Below are 9,311 nucleotides of genomic sequence, written 5' to 3'. Positions count from 1 at the left end.
TAACCATGAACTCACAAAATAGAAGATTATAGAAGAGCACCACAACAACTAGGAGGAAAAACAATCATTTTCCGTGTAAATTACTGTCAGAAAGAAATAATTGAGGATAGATTTACTTTAGACGTGGATCCTCCTCTTTCAACGGTCAAAAGAAGTGGCTTAATCTCTACCAAGTACAATAAGAAGAAAGGCAGAAAAAGTTAATCTCCCATCCTTAACCTTTTTCATTTAAAATAAAGATGCCGAAAGGCTCAAAAGAAAGTTAAAGGCATAATACTTGAGCTGGTTTTTTAATTAACTGAAACAATTATTTTTTCTTTTTCCTTAAAAATGAAGTTAATATTACTTGATACTAAGGTGAGTAGTATTTTTTTTTTTACTTATAAGTGAGAGATATTGAGTTCAATACTAGCTGAACTTGAATCATATTATTGTTAACTTATTATGAGACTAAGCCCACCATTTTTTGTTAGTGTAAAAAATATCGTCTGTTCAAAAAAGATAAATTTATGTGTGTTTTTTATACATGCGATTGTAAGAGAGGAGAAATTGAATATAACGTCTCTGACTCCATATATCTCTTGCCAAGTTAAGTTGCGTTTGAATAGGGAAATCAGAATTTTTAATTTGGTTTACATCCAATCCAACCACTTGTTAGAATTTTTTACGTTGAAAATTTATGAACTTGGAAAATTAGACATTTTATGAAAACAAAACAACTTGGAAATTGAATTCATCAAATTATGTACATTTCTAGGATACACATGAGAGTAATAGTTTTTGAGAAACAGAAGAAGAAAAGATGGAAGTATCAGATCACATGGCTTTGGCTGAAGTAGGGGCACTGATTCTTGTTAATAACTAGAATGTTAAAATCTCAAATTTCCCTCATATTAATATATAAGGAGTTTTTTTCCTTCACCAAAAAAAAAAAAAAATATATATATATATATATATATATAAGGATTTTTTTTTAATTACAAGCGATTATAATATTTTAAGCTCAAGCAAAGTGAGGGAAAACATTTTTGAATTATGAATGCAGTGGATTGAAGATGAAGGGTGGTAATAATTTGTCACCAGGGCAATCCATCTGTTGTGATAGAATTTTTTTTAAAATGTCATAAGAACTTGTACATTGTTTTCAATTTGCCATATGAACTTATATTTTAAATGATTTGTCATATGAACTAAAATTTAAAATGAGATGAGAATTAATGATTTTAGAAATTTGATATGACAGATTGCTTAAATTTTTAGTTTATATGAAATATTGAAAATAATGTATGAATTCATATAATATTTAAAAAAAAATCCGAAGTTTTAACTAAGAAAAATTAATGAAAAACAAATTTTGAAACTTTGAATTTTAATAAAAAATTATTTAATAATTTTATTTAATAATTATGACAAAACTCAACATTAAACAGCATAATAAAATTGGCCCAGCCGCCAAATTTTTCTCTTTCCGCCTTTATTTTTCACCTGACCCCACCTGCTCGCTCTCAATCTCTCTCTCTCCCGTCTCCTCCGTCCACCTCACTTCTCTCCTCCTTCACATGGCCCCACCTCCTTTCTCTCTCTCTCTCTCTCTTTCATTCTCCCCTCTGCTCACATCCACTTCTCTTCTCTCTCCCATCTTTTCATGTCTTCATCTTTATATATGTATATATATCTTCAAATATTAAAAAATAATAATATTTTAATACAAATTATTTGAGCTATTCAATTTAAAGATAAAGATGTGCTTAAATAATTATTGTTCATTAAAAACAGTTACCATTCATTTGGAGGGATTGAATTGCCTAAAGCCCAGAGTGTATTTATAGCATCTCCACCAATTCCTAATGGTCCTTGCAATTGGGTAAGGAGGAACTGCCTTCTTGCCTACAAAAACTAGCTCTAGCAGTGAAAAATTGCAAGGGCAATTGGTAGAAGGGCAGGTGGTATGGCAGCTGCCGTGCCAATTATTGCAAGGGCAAGCGCCCCCACAATTGCACCAGCAAACAACCGTGGTCCCACCCACGTGAAGAACAAATGAACCAAACAAAGCAACATTTCTGTTCTGTTTTTTTAGTTGGACTTCCAAATGTTAATTTGGTGAGCAAAAGGTTATAAATATACTATTAAATTTATAGATTTTATTCTGCCACTTGCATCTTTATCAACCGTCAAAAATTTTTTCAAAAAATTAGTGAAAAATTACCCTTTTTTTTTCTACAAATACCCAACTATATATAAAAACATAAATAAAAGATAAAAATATATATTTATGAACAGTAATCACCTTTACTCTTTTTCCTTTCAAACTGCTAGACTTGCATAAAAGCACTTACTATTTAGAATGAAAAGTAAGAATAGTTTTAATGTCCTTGGCCTCTAATTGAAGGGATTTTTCAATATGACCGTCACACGAGGTGGTATATCACTTGTTCTTATATAAATGATGAGTTATGTGTGTTAAAAGTTTAATAACTTAAAAATTAAAAATTTTCACCACTTACATAAAAAAACGTGATGTATTATCTGTGTTTCCGTCACAACTAAAAATTTCTCCTCAAATTACCATTATCCTCCACTAACTAATCAAGATGCTCTGATAGGTGAAAGAGGAGAGACGATGGTGAGGAGTGCAGGAGGAAAGAGATATGATGGCGATGTGTGGAGAGAGATGACAGTGATGAGTGAAAAGAGTGGGAATACGGGTGAGAGTGGGAATACGGGTGAGAGTGGGAGAGGGATGGAGTGGGACGCGTGGGTCCAGCTTTTTTAATGTTTTTTTTATTATATTAAAAGAAGTTGTCTTTTTCTTTAAAATTTAAATCTTCTTCATTAAATAATCATTTAGTACTATAATTTAGTGGTATTCATTTTCATTTATACGTAAAATGTCTTAAGTTCAATTCTCGTCAAAAATGAATTTGAACCAAATTATTAATAACCTATTGTGAGACTAAGCTTATCTCTTCCTCTTAATATAAATAATATCGGTTGTTTTAAAAAAAAAAAATCCTCTTCATTAAATAAAGCTATTAGGCAAGATTTCTCTCTTCGATACAATATTACAAGTGCAAAAGAGGATGATAGGATGATAGATAACAGACACAATAGAGTATTTAATTTTTATTTGAGTGCATGGCAACAAAGGGTTCTGAACTCTGCCTCATATTTAGTTTTTGTCCCTAAACTTTCATATTAATTTCTTTCGTCCTCTAATTTAATTTTGTGTTGCATAAGTGGTCATTCCGTCAAATTTAAGAGTGTAGTGGTCTTTTTATACATTAAAAATCTAATTTATCTTAAAAAGCGAAAAACTTGTACTTATGATCAGGACCATTTATATTACAAATCATTATGTAAGATCATCTTTACAAAAATCAATTAAAACTTAGATCTTTTAGTCAATTCTTAAGGAGTTCCAATCATAAGCACAAAGTTTTGTAGAAAAGTAACTAGGTATTTTATAGAGGAGTTCTCCCTCAATCTTTGAGGAGCCAAGTCTTTATCTTTAAAAATTTGTTTTTTATTTTTATATTGTGGATAAAATTTCTACTTTATCCATCAACTTAATGGAAAAGTTGACATAATTAATAAAAAAGACTACTAGTACAATACATGACATAATTCAAGGATGGAAAATGAAAATTAAACTCATGGTATAAATAACCTCTGCTACAGTTTTGCCTTTTTATTTCTTCCTTCTCTTCATCACCCTTTTTCATTACCTTTCTCCTAAGACATAAATACTTGATTAAAAACTGAAAACCATTATAATTTTAGTCGAATATGCTTTTAAAAATATCCAAAATTTTCAAACCATACATTTATGGGTTCAAAATTAATGATGAAAATTGCGAAAATTTAAACGGTCAAATATTGAATTATATAATGTTAGAGTGGAACCCACTAGAATATTTCTGGACCATGTAGGCAGACTTTAAGGACAATCTTATCCGGTATGTGGTAGAATTTCTACCGTAGAAAGCATGAGAACCTTCTTGGATGAAGGCTTTAGGTGTTGGCCGTCTGGGTTGCATGTTTCCCACAGTACATGACCATTTGAAATGACGCAACATATTTTGAATAAAGAAAACTAATGAAAAGGGATTGAAAATTTCGAGTTTTAATGATAAGGACAAAATAAATGGTAAAGTAAATAGTAACAAGTTTGACTTTTTATTGTAAAAACGTGATTTTTCGTTAAAATGAACAGTACCGTGAAGTTTTCGTTAAAACTTCCTTTTGAATATTGATCGGTAAAGGACAACAATATGTGTCTCCCCTTCGTGGCATGATGCATTGATATCCCGTGATACAATCTAGGACGGTCCTGGCCGGCGTATGTTGTTACTCATTTACTTTTTACCTCTTGCTAACATTAACGTTTAAAGATCAGTGTCAGTCATGAAATTTTTACATAATCGATTAAAAAATCGAATGAAAAATCAATGAATGAATGATAAAGTTGTTATTTGATAGAAAAAGATATTTTATGGTATTTGTTTACTTTGAAGTCTTTGCTCAACCCCTACATCTCCACCTTGCCTCGAGCGCTAGGGATCCAAAGGACTAGACGTACCTAGGTGCAATTAGATGTAGGAGAGAAGTTAGTTTAGGAGCCACCGCATACGTTTAGGTATGCAGTGTCTCGAGAAAGACCATAAATATAAAAAAGAAGGATTAAAGCATATGTTGGATTGCACAAGGGAAGACTCAAGGGTGGAGCCTTGGATTGAGCTGCTCTTACATACCTTGAGGTTGGATAATCTATCAATGATGATTAAGTATGGAGGATATTGGTAATGAAATTGTTATGCAACGCTTTCAAAATATAAAAACGCATCGAGGGATAGTGGATGTGTTGTATGAAAAATCTTATGGATTAATATGTAACTATTTTGTTTAGTAAATTCTTAAGTTTTTTAATTTGTTACTGTATTGTCTGAGAATGCTCTATACAGATCTCTGACTTCGTTTATGAATACAATGTATGTGTCATAAATAGAAGTCGTTGAGAAAAATACTTTACTTATAATTATCAATTCATTCCAAATCAATCAATCAATACAAATCCTTAAAATTCCAATAAACCCAAGAGGAGGAAAATATTGATACAATTGGGATTTCGTGGTACAACCAAATGCCATGTAGGGTGCCTAACTGAACTTGAACACCGAAGAAGTTTTGAATTAGGAGATATGAAGTATAGGTCGAAATGCATTTGAATGTTTAATAAATCTTCAGCTTGTTTGATAATTAGCGTGCTTAACTTTCTTTTACGAGAAACTGTAGACATCGAAATTTCGGTAAATAAATGTTGACCGATAATTCAAAGTTTCAACGCTCATGTATTACATAAATTTTACACGTAGCGTATGTCTAAACAAAAAATCGAAATAAGTTGGAAAAGTCATCAAACAGGACATGTGTCAACATCTGGCAGAAACGACTTATTTCATCTGGAATATTATATTCAAAATTAGGCCTTGGAAATTTCTATAAATAGAAGCCAATTTCATTCATTTGAGGGAGGAGGAACCAAAATCATTAGGCAAAATTCTTGAAGCTCTGAAGCTCTGAAGCTCTGAAACTCCGAAGCTCTCAAGCATCCAGGTTCCCGAAGAATCAAGAAATCTCTCTTCGTTCTTCGTTCATCGTTCATCCTAAGATCAAGCCCAAACGACCATTTGGATCAACAATCATCCACCAATTCAAGATCAAGCCCCGATGGCCCTTGAAGAAAGTGTTCTTCGTTCTTCGTTCATCGTTCATCCAAGATCAAGCCCCAACGGCCCTTTGGATCAACGATCATCCACCAATTCAAGATCAAGCCCCGACGGCCATTGAAGAAAGTGTTCTTCGTTCTTCGTTCTTCGTTCATCGTTCATCCAAGATCAAGCCTCAATGGCCCTTGGATCAACAAGCCACCGTTCTTCAAGATCAAGCCCAAAAGCCCCCTTGAAGATCCGTTCATCATTGTTCTTCAAGATCAAGCCCAAAAGCCCTTGAAGATCCGTTCATCACCGTTATTCAAGATCAAGCCTTAATAGCCCTTGAAGAAACATTCATCCTCAAGATCAAGCCCCAATGGCTCCTTGAAGATCTGCTCAAATCCACCTTCAAAGATCAAGCCCACGGCCCCTTTGAGGAAACTTCCAACAGTTCATCCAAGATCAAGCCTCAACGGCCCTTGGATCAACAAAACATCCACAAATCCACACCTTACGAAGATCGAATCAGAGGATCAAAATTGAGAGAGATTGTAACCCAAAATCATCAAAATACAAATATTTGTTTGTGCACGTTGTTCTTGTCTCTTTCGTTTCAGGAATTTTCCGTGTTTACAAATTGGCACGCCCAGTGGGACCATCTCTACCTCTCATCTCTTTCTCCGTCCAAGGAATCCAAACGCACTTCCAAAATTAATGGCATCAAGGAAGGCTCAAACTGTTCCCGCAACCGGTGCAAAGAACAAGAGCGTCCTCGTCGCAACTGGTGTCACTTTGGGCATCGCGACTCGAAGCATGGCAAGAGCTACTTCTGCCACCTCTTTCACCTCTGCATCAACTCTGCCAAGGGAACAAAAGCACCCAAGGCACGAGCCTTTGATCACCTTAGCCTCACTAAGGGCACCAAGGGGGGAAAGCCCAAGGAAATACTCTGAATCCATGCTCTCCGATGCCGATTCAAGCGGCAGTGCAGCCATGCAAGTCATGACCATTGGAGCAACTTCAATCGATGAGCAGCTGGCTCAGATGAATGAAGCAATCGCAAGGCTAACCCGAACTGTGGAAGAAAAAGACTTGCAAATTGCAGCACTCGTCAACCGACTAGAGGCGCAGGACGGTGAGAAACCCAACCCGAAGATTGATCCTCTAAAGAAGGAAGACGACGAAGAAGAAGAACCTCAGGTGGAGAAAAACGATGTGAAGCCGGAGCCAGACCAAGCAGCGGCACTCATGGGATCTCTTTCTATCCAGCAGCTGCAGGAGATGATCACCAACACCATCAAGGCACAGTACGAAGGGAGCTAACATACCTCCTTGTTCTACTCAAAGCCCTACTCCAAAAAGATTGATGCCCTGAAGATGCCAATGGGTTATCAACCACCAAAGTTCATGCAGTTTGATGGAAAAGGAAACCCGAAACAGCACGTTGCCCACTTTGTTGAAACTTGCAACAACGCAGGGACCGAAGGGGACTATCTTGCCAAGCAGTTTGTGCGCTCGCTGAAAGGAAACGCCTTTGAGTGGTACACGGACCTAGAGCCTGAGTCCATCAACAGCTGGGAGCAATTAGAGTAGGAATTCCTTAACCGCTTTTATAGCACCCGCCGCACTATGAGCATGCTAGAGCTAACGAGCACAAAGCAGTGGAAGGACGAGCCAGTCATTGACTACATCAACAGATGGCGCACTCTAAGCCTCGACTGTAAAGACAGGCTCTCGGAAACCTCTTCAATCGAGATGTGCATCCAAGGCATGCAATGGGGTTTGCAATACATCATTCAAGGCATTAAACCACGGACCTTCGAGGAATTGGCCACTCGCGCCCATGACATGGAGTTGAGCATCGCCCATCATGGGAAGAAAGAACCAATTGCTGACTACAAGAGTGACAAAGTTGTTGGGCCAAAGGAGGAGAAGACTGCATGGAAACCCACCAAAGAGACAATGACGGTCAACACAGCTCCCGTCAAAATCTCCACATGAGGCAAGGCGATTCAAATCGAAGCTTTTCGTGATCAAGAGATGCGTAGACGCACTTTGAAGGAGCTTGAGGAGAAGACTTATCCATTCCCCGACTCTGATGTGGTTGCCATGCTGAATGACCTGTTGGACAAGAAGGTGATCAGTTTGCTTGAATGCAGACTGCCCGAAGAGATAAATCGTACCGACAGCCCAAGATACTGTAAATTCCACCGCTTCATCAGTCATCCAACGGAAAAGTGCTTCGTACTGAAAGATCTCATCATGAAGCTGGCTCAGAAAGGAATCATCGAACTAGATCTTGACGATGTGGTGAAGTCAAACTATACCACCATCACTTTTGGCTCTTCCGACTCAAAGTTTTCACTTCAACCGTTGGGGGCATCCTCTAAGATAAGCAAAATTGAAGGATGGACTCCAGTCACTCCTAAGAAATTGCACAATAAGCATACGTCTCCTCCACAAGTCCGCCAATCGGAAAGGGGGCAAAGCAGCTCTTGTCAACCTTCAAAGCAATGTGAATGTGTTGAAGATGATGAAATTTCGACACATAGATCGTCCATCCCCATCACGATGCGTGATTTCTTTCCTGAAGACTTCTTTAATCACTCGGTCAAGACTCCTTGCTATGAAAATTGCAAGGAAAACCTTTCCAGGATCGTTTGACAAATTCACAATGCTCCTTGTTTGCACGAGCCTAAACTGCACGAACCAAAGCTCCTTGCCTACACGAGCCTAAACTGTATGGCACAACGCTCCTGGTCCGCACGAGCATAAAAGGCGACACCAACGCTCCTGGTCTGCACGAGCATAAAAGGCAACACCAAACACTCCTTGCCTGCATGAGTTAAAACTGCAAACGACACAAAAAGAAAATACCAAAAAATATGTATGTATTTGAACTACGTTACGACTTGATCTCTTCTTTGGAAGGGTACGTAAGCAGCTCGAATGTTCAATTTTTCGAGTTCAGTCACATCAAAATAAAAAAGAATAAATGTTTTATTAAAGAAGGTCAATTTTATTACAAATTTATTTTGTTAAGAAAATTTGCAATTTTCTTTGTACAAAATTAAATTACAATTTCTTCAAAAAAAAAAAAGAAAAAAAAAAGAGATAAATGTTTTATGTTTACAAAAAAAAAAAAAGATTTCTTTTACATACATATACATACAAATATATATATGTATGTATATCCATCAGCAGCAAGCCTCTCAAAAGAAGGCCATCCAGGCCCAAGTGGCAGCCTCCAAGCCCAATCCGTCATCTCCCTTGCCCATGACTTCACCGTACCTCTTCAACCAAACCCAGATCTTTCCAAAGCAACACTAAGCCCAAACTTGCATCAAGACCAACACCAGGCCCATCGCCGCCAACTTTTATTCAATAGAAGCAGGCCCACCGGTGCTCTTCCTCCATGGATCCCCGAAGCTCTAGTACTCCCGACGCCGCCAACTTCTACTACCACCTATGCTCTGACCATCCAGGCTGTATTTGATTGGCGTTATGCACTCGCTCATGCTGGTGCCGTACGACGTCGTCTGGATCGTCATCGAGGCCGACAAAATTACCAATGAGACGGCTTCGATTGTGTCCCGCTCT

The sequence above is a fragment of the Malus sylvestris genome, chromosome 3 (assembly GCF_916048215.2).
Source record: "Malus sylvestris chromosome 3, drMalSylv7.2, whole genome shotgun sequence".
Taxonomy (NCBI): Eukaryota; Viridiplantae; Streptophyta; class Magnoliopsida; order Rosales; family Rosaceae; genus Malus; species Malus sylvestris.
Note: the sequence above shows the minus strand (reverse complement) of the source record.